Consider the following 13,764-nt stretch of genomic DNA (forward strand, 5'->3'; position numbering starts at 1 on the left):
CAGGGCCATCCCCCTGGGACCATGAGCAGTACCCAAGATGTGTTTGGCCAGGTGGAAGCCAGATGTATTAGGTGAAGAATGTTGCCAATAGACTTTCTCTTTGGCTCCCAGTCAGGGCCACAGTGGGTGACTTGACCCACCTCAGCTGCCAGAAGAGAGGAGCTTTTTGAAAAGAGAATGAAAAACAATTAGTTCCCAGCAGTTCAGGAGATGTTCATGCTCTGGTGAAAATCAGCTCATCCAAAAGCTGCATTTCTGATCTGCTCTAGAGACAGACACTGTCCACAGACTTGTGAATGCAGGTCACTCTTCTGGATATTTCAGAGAAGAGGAAATCCTACTACAACAGTTCTCAGTGGCTTAGAGTCCTAATCATTTGAATGTGAATCAAGATGTATTCACTGCAAGTAATAGAATTCCTGGCTGAGAGTGGCTTGTACAATAGAAACATTAGTTCTCATTTAACAAGAGTCTGAGGCAGGGGAGCCCTAGAGGCAGTTTGTTTGCACAATAATGTCTTCAAAGACCCAGGATCTTCCTGTCCTCTGTTCCTCTGTCCTCCTCCTGTCTCTTGCCTTGCTCTTCATGGTCTCAAGATGGCTGCTGCAGCTCCAGACATTAGATCCCCATTCAAAGTGAGAATAAAAAGCAGGACTCCCTGCTGTTTGTCTTTTAATCAGAGAGCAAAATCCTTCCAAGAACACCGTCACCCCAGCAGACTTTGCTTCATGCCTCATTAGTCCAGGCTTGGGTTTTGTACCTCACACCTAAGCCAAACACTGGCAGAGGGAAGTGGGCTTTTCATTTGACTTAGCTCAGGGGTTCCCAAAGTGAGCAGATCCGACACCCTCTTCTTAAAGCAAATATTTTTGGCATGTTTACCTGAAATAAATTCACAGATAATAGAACCTCTCTGCACATCTTTTAACTGATCAAATACTCCGACTGTAATTTAAAGGAAAACCAAGAGGGAAGTGAGTTAGAGGAAACCATATGTATGCTGATATCTTAGACACAGCTCCACTGGAAGACCAATGAAGCAGTCAGAGGCCCACACTAGTGTGGGATCACATAAATCTGACAGGTACAAACGCAGTAGGGTATGAACATGTGGTTTGGACAGCTCAAATACCACAAGTGCTACAGCCATAAACAATGTGATTTTCCCAAATAGTGAACAATTTCGCAAAATTTCTAAACAAAACAAACTGCAGTCTTCCCTCCATTTGCTTAGTGGTTGCATTCCCAGAACATTCAGTGTAGAGTAGAACCAGGCAAAACATCTCTTGTGTTTATATGTGAAATGGGGTTCATCTCTGAGGTCAGGTAACTGACCGTAAAAGCTCTTTCACGTGCACGAGCATCTTGTGGGACATTGCAAAGTCGTGCTGGAAACAGGGCAGCTCTTCACGGTGGGGAGCGTTGCAAATTATCCAGCATCCCTGCATGGCCGCCAGATGCCAGGAACGTCCCCCAGTCACTGTGACAACCAAAAAAAAAAAAAAAAAAAAAAAAAACCTCACAAATTCCTGTGAACACCCCTTTGGGCTGATTTCACCCTTGTGAGAACCCTGGGCTTAGACTAATGCTGATTTATTGCCAGGACGGGGGTCTACCTCCTTAACAAAGTTAGGGTCCTGTAAACTGGGAATGACTTTGGGGTGGGGGAGCACCCACAGCTTCTGCCTCAGAGCTGTCCCAAAGCCCCTCTTTCTGCTTCTTACTTGCCTTGTAGACACCTTCCTATGATGTCCTAGTACCCCCGGGTGGCACAACCCCATGCAGTTAGCACGGACCAGCCTCTCTGGCAAATGGGGTCATGAGTTCTTGGGTGCATCCGGGTATCAGTGGGCTTCCACCTGGGGAGGAGATAATGAAAGTACAGAAGACACATCTCGGAGGATCAATAGGTCCCAGGGGTTAAGAGGATGCTCTCTGGAGCCAGACCTCCAGCCCAGCCACTCAGTAGCTGGGTGGAGCTAGCTGGTCAGGTCACAGAACCTCTCTGAGCCTCAGATCCCTCTTCTGTAAAATGGGGATGATGATAGTTAGCTTCCTGGCAGCCTCCCCACCTCCGGCACTCACAGTGAGACACGAGTACAGTGAGCGGGCACATGGAAACTGCTTCCAGAAGTCAGGCGTCATTGCTTATACTTGTAGATCGCTTTTAGCTTTTTTTTTTTTTAATTGAGGTGTAATCGACTTATAACAATGTACTAGTTTTAGGTGTACAGCATAGTGATTTGACATACGTACATGTTGTAAAATGATTATTACATTAGTTTTAATATCCATCATCACCCAGTTAAATGTTTTTCCTTGTGATGAGAATTTTTAGGATTTATTCTCTTAGCAACTTGCAAATGCACAGCACCATTAACTACGGTCACCCTGCTGTACATTGTGTCCCCGGTTATCACCGGAAGTTTACACCTGTTGACCACCTTCACCCATTTTGCTCACCCCTCGCTGCCCACCTCTGGCAGCCACCAAATCTCTTCTGTGTATGAGTCCCACGAGTTTTGTTTTAAGATTCCGCATCTAAGTGAGCTCACACAGGGTTTGTCTTTCTCTGACTTATTTCGCTAAGCACAATGCCCTCCGGGTCCATCCACGGTGACCGCAAAGGGCAGGATCTCCTCCTTTCTCCTGGCTGAGTAATATTCCATGTGTGTGTCTATACACCACCTCTTCTCTGTTCGTTCATCCTTTGGTGGATATTGAGGCTCCTTCCGTGTCTTGGCCGTTGTGAATAATGCTGCAGCAGACATGGGGGTGCAGGTATCTTTAGTGATTTCATTTCCTTCATCTAAATGCCAGAAGTGAAAATGCTAGATCATAGGGTAGTTCTGTTTTTAATTTCTGGTGGGGGAACTACCCGCTGCTTTCCACACTGCTTTCTTCTTAGCATCTCGAAGTGCTTCTGCGCCTCCTCCCGTGACCTCTCAGCCACCCTGTCCACAAGGAGGGCTGCGACCTGCCCCCTGCAGAGGATGGAGTCCAGCTCAGAGAGACGCCGCAAGTAGGCCAGGTAACTAGAGCCTGAGCATGAGGCTTCCTGACCTTATGAGGTCCACTGTGTCCCACTCCCACCCTGCCCCCACCCACCCCACACTTAGGCCTCAGTCAGGCCAGCTCAGGAGGGGAGCAAGCCTTGGGGACCCATCTGTAGGGCCCCGAGCCCCTTCTGGGAGCCCAAAGTGGGCTTGTCACCACGTACTCAGGAGATGCTCATAAGCTGAGCAGGAGTTCATAATCAATCTCCAGGGCGGCACCCAGGCCACACCCAGACCAATTAAATCAGTGCCCCAGGGTTAGGGCTGGGGCATCAGGATATTTTAGGGCTCCCAAGTGACTCCAGTGTGCAGCTAACACAGGAAGAGAAGGTGCTGGATGGGATGCCTTCTGCTAGGCATTTCTGCAAATAGATGGTAGCGGCTCCTGTAATAAAACCGTCCTTCTTTGGCCTGTTGTACCTACAGAAAAGTCCAGACTCCTTGGGGTAAGCTACCCTGCCCTGTACCACCTGGCCTCTGCCCCCAACTCACACCCCACTCCCCCAAGCTTATTAAACTGTCACACTGGCCTCTTCTCTGTTCCTTGGCCACATCCAAGTTTGTTCCAACCTCAGGGCCTTTGCACTTGCTGTCCCCTCTGTCTGAACATCACAAGTGTGGCTCCTTTTGATCCATCAGGTCTCAGCTCAAACGTCACATCCTTATTAGATAATGTCTAAAATGACGCCTGTGTTATGTTGATCACACCACTCTCTGGAATTAACTCAATGTACTTGCTTATTTTTCCTTTGTCCTCTCTCACTGAAAAGAAGCCCCATGGCCACAAAGCCAGGTCTGTCTTGTTCACTTCTGTATCCCCAGCACCCAGAGCAAGTCCCAGCACTCTGCATGCTTGGGAGATATTTTTTGGTCGAAGAAATCTGGAAGGAGGCTTGAAGATGCTCTGCTGGGTCTGAATCTAGAGTTCAGGGATCCGAGCTCAAAAGTGACTGCTGAAGGCAAAGGAGTCAAAACCAGTGTGTCACTTGCAGGAAGCAAAAGTGGGAGTGGGAAGAGTTGCCTTTGCACACTCCTCAGTCCCTGGACCTTCCTGGCACCCCGTGCAGTGCCAGAGCTGGGATTCATGCTGACATCGCTCAGAAAGGGGCGACCATCCCCCTCAGGCCACAGCAGGGGCATCAGACCCTGTGGAAGGGCCTGCGGAACCCTCTGCTTCTGACCGGTCTCAGGCCACTTGGGATGTGCATGTTAATCCATGAGATCAGTGACGTGAGGTTTCTGCAGGTGCCCTGTCTCTGCACCTGCATTGTCCCCTCCGGAAAGGAACTGTCACAGCTCAGGAGACCTGCCTCTCTCTCCTCCTCTCCTGAACTCACACCCCTGAAAGCTCACGTTTCTACACACCAGGCAGTGTTCTATGTGCCCACTCAGGTGTACACCCACTTCGTGCCACGGGCTGTGTCCATCCGTTCACGTTGCTCTATCAACACCAGAGACTAGCAGGCTTGTAAGCAACAGAGATTTCTCACCAAGGTCACGGTGCCAGCAGATTCAGAGTCTGGTGAGACACCACTTCCTCATTCACAGATGACACCTTCTCGTGTCCTCATGTGGCAGAGGGGCAAGGGAGCTCTCTGGGGTCTATTTTATAAGGACACTAATCCCATTCATGAAAGCTCCCCCCTCGTGCCTCATCACCTCCCAAAGACCCCACCCCCTAATAGTATATCGTATTGGGGATTAGGTTTCACCATATGAGTTTTGGGGAAACACAAACATTCCATCTATAGCACAGAGACCCTTTATTTTTTTTTTAATTTTTATTTATTTATGATAGTCACAGAGAGAGAAAGAGAGAGAGGCAGAGACACAGGCAGAGGGAGAAGCAGGCTCCATGCACCGGAAGCCCGATGTGGGATTCGATCCCGGGTCTCCAGGATCGCGCCCTGGGCCAAAGGCAGGCGCCAAACCGCTGCGCCACCCAGGGATCCCCGCACAGAGACCCTTTAATCCCCATTTTCCAGACAAGGAAGGTGGGATGCAAAGAAGTCTCCCCGTGTTCTGAGAAGGATGTCACAGGCTGGCTAAGCAGGGCCTGCGTTCAGCTCACAGAAGCGTTTAACCTACATGCTGTTTTGAACATATTTTAAAGTTGTCAGATCTTTTAAAAATTGTGAGATTTTTACATTTTAAAAATCAGAGTTTCTAATTTGTGGGGGAAAAAAAGGGAGATGGGCACGTCTGGCCGCCTTGAGTTCCATCCCCACCAATTTTAGGTTCACCACTTTGCCACAGTCCCTCCCATTCCCTATTGTCTGAAGCTGCAGTCAGGTTCACTTGCCACTGGTCATTGCACTTGCCCTGCTGGTCTCATCGTGGAGCAGTATTTCTTTGTGTTCTTAATGCCTCTATCAAGAGTGTAGAGTGAGAGCTGGAGAGAAGGGAGCGTGTGTGGGTTTTTCTTTCACTCACCCACTTCATTTAGGTCACCTGCCTGGCCCACATGGGCATTGGAGTTCACCCTCAGCCACAACACTTTGTTCAAATCAAATGGCCACATTTCTAGAGACCATGCACTGCAATTTTGTTTATAATAATAACAGAAGTCTAATATCTCTTGGGTACTTGTTGCCAAGCATTTGGTCATCACTACAAAGCTTTTGATCAAAGCCTATTATCATCTCCTTTTTGTAATTGAGGAAACTGAGGCACCTTGTGTGATGCCCCCACTGGAATAGGGGCTCCTTAAGCTTGTTCATCTTCATACCACTCATGCTCAGATGACTGGTCCTTTGAAACCGTGATTGAAAGAATGAATGAATGAATGTGGTTCTCCTCTAAGTGTTCATCTGATTAAAGCCATTGGCCCCTGGAGACCAAACATCTTGATTCATCACAGGTCGTTTGTGATACTCCAGTTGGAGGAATGGGCTCTAATCAGTGTCCTTCAAGGCTCTTTGGTTGTGTTTCTGGTTGTGACAGATCACCCCCAGCTTGGTGGCTTAAAGCAACATTGTATTTGTAACAATTCTGTGGGTTGCCTAGTGGTTCTCCTGCTTCCTATAATATCAGCAGGAAGATCCAAAATGGCTAAACTCAAATGGCCAGCCCCTAGTGCTGGTCACCAGGCAGGAGTACACTGGGGCCATCCACTGAATCCTCCATCCTCCTCCATGGGCCTCTTCCCACAGCTGCTTGCACTTCCTCACAGTATGGTGGTCTCTGAGCGGCATGGCTCCTAGAAACACAAAAATGAAAGCTGCCAGGCCTTCTAAGGCTTTAGCTTAGGAAGCTCTAGGGCCCCTACCCCTCGAGCCAGGAGTTGCTGGAGAAGGGGTTCCAATGGGACAGATGCACCCCGGCTTTTTCCTTCTGCCCTTGACACTCCTTTTAAAAGTCAAGCGCCTTGTGAGAGTCTGATTGACCAACTTTGGTCACATGATCACCGCTGGGTCCCATGGCAGGAAAAAGTGACACAACCTGGCAGGGGAGAGAAAAATCCTCAAAAGGAAATTGGGTTCCGAGGATCAAGAGAAGGGGACCAGATGCTGGGCAAAGTTAGAAACCACCGCTCAGCCCCTGAATAAATGACACCTAGGATGAGAGATTATCATTTTTGAATAAGTAGCTGGAAGGTGGATGGATGGATGGATGGATGGATGGATGGATGGATCGGATGGACGGATGGGTAGAGGAATGATTGAATGCGTTTTTTAAAAATCTAGTATAAGTAGAATGCCCAAGGGGCACCTGGATGGCTCAGCCAGTTAAGCATCTGACTTTTTATTTCAGCTCAGGTCAGGCTTTCAGGGCCATGAGATTGGGCCCTGTATCAGGCTCCAACCTGGGTGTAGAGCCTGCTTAAGATTCTCTCCCTCTCTCTCCTCTTTCTTTTCCAAAAAAGAAAAACGAGAATGCCCAAGTCTCTGGTCTCTCTTCCAGGTCAGGGAGCCCATAGCCCAGGCACTGCTGGGGGCCGAGAGCCCTCTTTATGAAGCAGAATCGGCTCCCAGAATCCCTGCTCTGCCTCAGCATCCTAACCCCAAAGATGGGGATAATCTGAGCTGGCTCCTGGAAGGGAGAGCATGTGCAATAATGAGGGAACCTCCAGCGCAGTCAGTGTGCTCCCGCCTCCCCAGACCCCACCCCGCCTGGACACTGGCAGCCAGCTCTCGCACCTTCTCTTGCAGCCACTGGACACCCGGTGACACCCTGTGAGTCCCTCAGTGTGGTGAGACTGCCAGTGGGAGAAACTGAGCCAAGCATAAAGAGCACCTCTAACCTATGGCTTTTCTCCCCTCGGCAGTCTATTTCCAGCTGCTGATTGGATTGCACAGCATGCCAGGGTTGGAAATGGACCTGTCATGTGAAATTCTCTCGACTTGCATCTCTAAATTTAGTGAGTTATTTGGGAAAAGTTGCTTCAGACTCCTTCCCCCGCCAATGAGTACAAGCTTCTCAAATAATTGTAAGCGCCGGGCCGTTTCCAAGGTGAGCTAATGAGACGCTCATCTGCTGATAGCAGGGCCTTGATGGGTGAGGATGGCGCACATGGCTGTGTATTAGGTGGAAAGGAAAGAAATAATTAGATAATTAATACCGGGTGGCCAAAATAGATTCCTATCCCTTTATGTTCTTCTCAAAGGGAACTATAGTCTCTGAAACCATAAATATGTGTCTTGTGGGGGTAAACTGTACTGAGAAAATGTAGGGTTAAAAAATAGGGGACTGGAATCCTCAGTCTCAGCTGAGGCGTCTACACTGAGAGCCAGCCCACAGATAGGGGTGAATAATGACTCCGTTCAGGTCCAACTTTATTGCTTTTGGCCAAAGGCCTTTTGCAGAAATAACTTTGTAACTTGCTGCCAGGGAAGCTTTTGTCCACAGCTGAGACAAAAGAACAAAGAACAGAGGTGGGAATTTCTGTGTCGGATGCCCATTTCCCCTAAACACCTAGCAAGAACAACAGGTGTGGCCTGGAAGGTGTGGGCTGGGGGAAGGTGAAGTCCAACCTCCTCTGTGGCAGGCTGCCACTCCTGTTCCCTCCTCCTGCCATACTGGTGTTTATTCTGTTCTTCAAGCAAACTCATTCCTACCTCAGGGCCTTTGCACTCGCTTTTTCCTTTGGTTAGAAAGCATTTCACCTGTAAGTGGCTTCTCACCACCTTCTGGTCTCACCTCAAACATCACCCATTCTTAGAGGCCTTCCCTGATTTACTCTCTATCCTGTCTCCCTGATGGTTCCTTCAAAGCTCTTAAAACGACCTGAAACTCATCTTTGTTATTATCTGTCTCTCCCAGCAGGATGTCAGCTCCTTGAGGGCAGAGGCCTGGCCCACCCTGTGTTTGTGTTTTCTTCCGAGCATCCTGCGTAGCACCCGGCACATTGTAAGTGCTCAGGAAAGATCACACAGGTTTGAAGGGTTGCAAATAGCCCTCCAGCCAAGCTCCAGAGGAGCTTTGTTTGGTCTGCCAGTATTCAAAATGTAGTGAACGTTTTCACTTTAAGAAGGATATTTCCAGTGGGGTCGAGTCCTCACCCTGCAACCTGTTCCTTTAGATCCAGACCATGTCACTCGTTTCTCCTGCCTCGCCCCTGCAGACACTTGAGTTTGAGGTTGCACTTTAGACAAAGGCCACTGCAGACAGGTGTCTCTCTCCAGAGATAACCAGATAATATCCGGGCTTCTCCTGAGCCTAGGCCGTGGGCCAGCCCACTGGCTCTGGCCAACCCAGTCCCATTGAGTGGATGAAGGCATGGTTTCCAGTGGGCAGGACTCTGTGGTCCTCATCTTAGGGGCTGTGTTTTAGGGGGTCATTCCATAAATGACATGGAATTTCACTGTGTTCTCTTCTGAGTCATCAGGGAAGGAGTCCCCATAACCCCCCCTTGTGGTCCTCAAGGAGGCCTGCCTGCTCCCCTTGCAAGAAAAAGGTCAGTGCCCTTGGCAAGCAAGAATCCAACTACAATGTCATTGAATTTGTTTCTTTATGTTGCTATCCATTTATGGCAGGGATTCTGCCCTGGGGGCGATTTCGTTCCCCCCGAGGGAACGCATGGCAATGTCTGGAGATGTCTTTGTTGTCCTCAGTTGGGGGTGGATGCTACACACATGTCACAGGTGGGGGCCAGGGAGGCTGCCAGACACCCTACAATGCACAGGCCAAAGAATGGCCCAGCTCCCATTGTCCATGGAGCCCAGATTAAGAGATTCTGGCTTAGGGCAAGTGGTGCTTGCTCCTCATGGAGGGAGAAGCCTTCCTTTGTAGATAAATTTGCTAAAATTGGAAAGGGAACAAGCTGAAGAATCTGGCAGAAGTTGAGAGTGCAGGTGACACGCAGATCTTCTGAGACCTTGCCACACAAGAGCGGGGGCGCGGGGTCGAAGTGGGTCCTGTCGGTGATTGTGGGCCAGGTGGAGTAGCTGTGTTGTCCGGGCCAAGTTCTGGAAGGCTGGGGGACGTCTGTGGCTCTTACCCGGCCTAGCATTGTCAGTGCCACCCCTCACCCCAGACCTGGTCCCCGGCCCCAGCCCGGCACCCCTCAGTTTAAGGCATCCACTCCCGACAGGTCAGCCCCTGCCATGGACACAGCGGCCTCCCCTTCCGGACAGCTCCCATGGGCACAGTGTCCCTGGGCTCCGAGGGCCAAGGGGCAGGCCTCTGGAGTGTCCCCCTCTTACCACAGCAGGTGGGAAGGGGGGCAGTTAGGGCCAGTTCCCCAAAACCAGGTCCCACACTTCACTTGGGGTTTCTGGGTTTGTTGGCGGCTTCCTTTCTACTTAAAAACAAGGAAGGGGAAGTTTTATTTTTTAAGTGGGAATTCCTGTCTTCCATGTCAGTATAACAGGAGTAGCCCCATCCTCTGAAGTATGGGGTGGGGGTGCCTTCTGTGGCTTTCCACGTCCAGCACAAGCTTTTGTCTTTGCTCCCTTCAGAAGCAGGACAAGCAGGACTCTGGCCCTGACACTGCTGATTGAACCCATTTGAATCCTATGAGACGGAGGAGTGGGGTCCAAGGAGCCTTCAGGTCCCCCGGGCCTCCTGAGGCTCAGGGATCTCGGAACTGGGCGTGGGCACAGACTCCAAAGCTTGCCAGATGCAGACACAGAATCAGACTAGGTTCAAGTTACACTTCCTAGAAGGGGTGATATGTGCTCTTGAGAGGCCCCCATGGCTCTCCAGGAGGTAGCAGGACCCTTTGTGTTTCCAAGACGGCCGCAAATTAGCCTGCTCGCTCATCTACACCGTGATCTTGACACTCCTCCATGGAAATATGGGGTCCCTTGTCCCCTCCTTTTGAACCTGGCCAGTCTTTCTTGTGAATGGCCTGTGACAGATAGGATGTGGTGGGAGTGGCCCTGGGGGACAGCAGAAATGAGTTCAATTGCAAAAACTGAGGCAGCCCTGCCCATCGCTGGGACACCCCCCTCCCGAGCCACAAGGTGCCCCATAAGAAATCAGACCCCCCACCCTGAGGCCGCCATGCTGGGAGGAAGCCCAGGGCACACAGGGAGGGGCCCCCTGAGGTCCTAGCCAACTGCCAGTAGCAGCCACCAGCTCTTTGGTCATTTCAGCTCTGGCTTCAGACATTCTAAAGCAGAGACCAGCTATCCATGCTGTGTCCTGTAAAAAAAAAAAAAAAAAAAAAAAAATTAAAAAGACTTTATTCTCCTGCTAAGGTTGAAGATCAGTTGTTACATAGAAACAGTCATCAGAGCACTTGGCATGTACCAGTCTACCTCCTTTCAATCATTCATTCATTCATTCAACAAAATCCAGAATCTCACATCTTGCCCCCTCGCTGCCCCTCTCCTGGTCCAAGCACTGTCCAGGCAGCTGTCCCACTGGCCTCCCTGCCTCCACCCTCACGCCCTGCAGTCTGTTCTCCACACACAGCCAGAAGGATCCTGTTAAAACCTACATCCAATCTCAACACTCTCAGGCTGGAACCTTCCAGATCCTCCTCCCGCTCCAAATATTAGCCTTCCCATCACTCAACACTCCAGCCCTGCTTGCCCACTTTATATGGCTCAGGCTCCCCGGCACACTCCTCTCCCAGGACATTTGCTCTTGTTTTTCCCTATGCCTGGAACACCGTTCCCCTGAATATCTTCAAGGCACGTTTCTTCACCACCTTCAGGGTTCTACCCAACTGACACCCCCCCACCACCACCATTTAAAGATGCAGCCTTACCCTGACCAGCACTTCTGACCTCTCTCTCTTGTCTCACCCTCTTAGGACTCATCACCTCATGCCTGTGATTTATTTTGGTGTTGATCCATAAAAGATTGTTTATTTCTGGGTCTCCAGCATGTAGAATAGGGCCTGTGAATAGTAGGTGCTCAGTAAATATTTGTTGACCAACTGGAAGAATTAGCACCCAGGCTGTGCCAGGGGCTGGGGCTATTTAGAAAAGAGACAGCACAGGGCGCCTGGGTGGCTCAGTCGGTTGTGTGTCCAACTCTTGGTTTCGGCTCAGGTCATGGTCTCAGGGTCCTGGGATCGAGCCTTACGTCAGGCTCCCTGCTCAGCACAGAGTTTGCTTGAGGATTCTCTCTCTTTCTCTCTCCCCATCTGCCCTTCCACCCACTTGTGTGCGTTCTCTCTCTCTCTCTCTCTCTCCTCTCTCTCTCTCTCAAATCTTCTTTTAAAATCCTTTAATGGGGGTCTGGGTGGTTCAGTTGTTTAAGCGTCTGCCTTCAGCTCAGGTCATGATCCCGGGGTCCTGGGATTGAGCCCCGTGTTGGGCTCCGTGCTCAGTGAGGAGTCTACTTCTCCTTCTGCCTCTGCCCCTCCCCACCGTCCATGCTCTTTCTCTTTCTCAAATAAATAAGTAAAATATTTTTTAAAAAGTAAGGAAAAATCCTTAAAAAAAAAAAAAGAAGAGACAGCCCTACCCCTGCAGAGCTTCCAGTAAGAAAAACAACCCCCACAAAATAAAGACCAGAATAGAAGAGTGCATGAAGAATCACATGTTGTGATGAGTGTTCTGAAGAGAACAAACCTTGGATGAGGCCAAGAGTAACAGGGAGTCCTCCTTCCAGGAGGGCGGCCAGGGAAGGCCCCCTCTCCACCTTCAGACTCCACCTATCCCAAACTGCAGGGCCGTGCCCAGGGAACAGTCTGTTTGGTTTGGCAGATGAGGAAACTGAGACCAAATTGGGACCAGAATTCATGACTCCCACACCCACGTTCCTTCTGCTTTTCCACACCACCTTTTTCTTATCGGTTGACAAATAAGGATGAGGAAAGTTTGCCTACAGTAAGGCAGAGAGTTGGGCCCAGGCCCAGGCCGAGGGCTAGCAAGCCGTGTTGTCAGGTCTCTCTGCACGGAGGCAGGAGGCAGCTGGGAAGCCACCTGAGTCAACACTCTGTCTCCAGCTTGCTCTACCATTTGGGTTCATTCGGTTGCAAGTGACAGAGAAAGCAACTTGGCGCAACCTAAGAAACAAAGAGAATTTGATTCATGTCCCTAAGGAGTCAACGTGTGAGAAAGTTCACCTATGAAAGAAAGAAAACTGCTCAAACTAGTCAAAGGAAAAAAAGGAATCTCTTGGCACCCACAACAAAGAACCCAGACGTAAATCTTCTTCTTTCAGGCTTAGCTGGATCCAGGTCTCAAATGTTTCAAAACCCAAGTATGTTCCATTTCTCTGCTCTGTTTTCTTCCACGTGTTGGCTTCATTCCACCTCTACATGAGGCAAGATGGTGTCCATCTTCCCTCACTCTCATGGTGGAAGGACATGGAACAAGTTAGCCAGTTGAAAAGGGTAGGTAGGCATCTTCTCCTAGCCAGGCCAGGGCGCCTGGATTACTCTGGTTGGCCAACCACTGAGGAGGAGGAATTGGAAGGCTCTGATTGGCTCAGGTCTGGATCCCATGGTCTAGCCTTTGAGCTCTGCAGCTGGGGCATAGTTTGAACCTCACGGACTGAGGATTGGGGAGAAGATCCCCAAATGAAAACTGGATGCGTTATAGAAAGTATGTTAGCCCAAACCCAACCAAGAATGCTAGCCAACATATATTGGGCACTTACTGTATACAGTCCTAAAGGTCTAAAGGATTCACAGGCATTAGGCCATTTCGTCTTCACAACTCTGTAAATGCTCTTACTGGCCCCACTTTATAGATGAAGACACTGAGGCCACAAGAGGGTAAGTTACTTCTCCAACACCTCGCCCGTAGTAGAGCCAAGATTGGAACGCCACTTCTCTGGCTTGTTCCCGGCTGCATTTTAGCACGTACCTATCTGCTTGGCTTTCTTCACTCTCTCAGCTCCATCAGAGGAGAGGTCTGTGTCTGGTTTTTTTCACTGATCATGAAACAGTATTTGCACATAGATGCTCAGATACTAGAGCATGTGAATTACATGGCCTCTCAAACACCGCTCACTTTACATATAAAACCTTGCGACGTTCCGCCTTCCAGCTCCTTGAATATATTGTTTCTGAGCTTTCGTTGAGCTCTAACTAGACTCCGTGGTCCCATCCTAGAAGTTCACTGTGGTTTGCCATAACTTCGAGTCCTGACACTTCTCACTTTTGGCTAGAGTTTTTCAACTCCAGCTTTGGACTTGACTCCTTAGAATGTCAGCTCCCTGAGGGCAGGGACTTTTTTTTTTTTTTCCACTGCTTTATCTGCAGTACCAAGAACTGTGCCTGGCACATAGTGGGTCTTTGAGAATTTCTTGTCGAACGAACAGTTATACAAGCAACGGGTTCTTTTTTTTTAATTTTTATTTA

The 13,764-nt window shown here is 49.6% G+C and overlaps 1 protein-coding gene across 4 annotated transcripts in view; it reads left to right on the forward strand.

The window, feature by feature from the left end:
- SULF2 (sulfatase 2) overlaps positions 1-13,764 on the forward strand; it is a 117,674-nt gene that overhangs the window by 7,038 nt on the left and 96,872 nt on the right. The window contains exon 1 of one of the 4 annotated variants that reach the window (XM_055303342.1): positions 8,346-8,405. The exons of the other annotated variants lie outside the window; for them this stretch is intronic. The gene's annotated coding sequence lies outside the window, so the exon portion shown is untranslated. Of the gene's footprint in view, positions 1-8,345; positions 8,406-13,764 lie in introns of those variants that run through there. 4 annotated transcript variants of the gene reach the window in all.

This window comes from Nyctereutes procyonoides, unplaced genomic scaffold, assembly GCF_905146905.1.
Source record: "Nyctereutes procyonoides isolate TBG_1078 unplaced genomic scaffold, NYPRO_anot_genome, whole genome shotgun sequence".
Taxonomy (NCBI): Eukaryota; Metazoa; Chordata; class Mammalia; order Carnivora; family Canidae; genus Nyctereutes; species Nyctereutes procyonoides.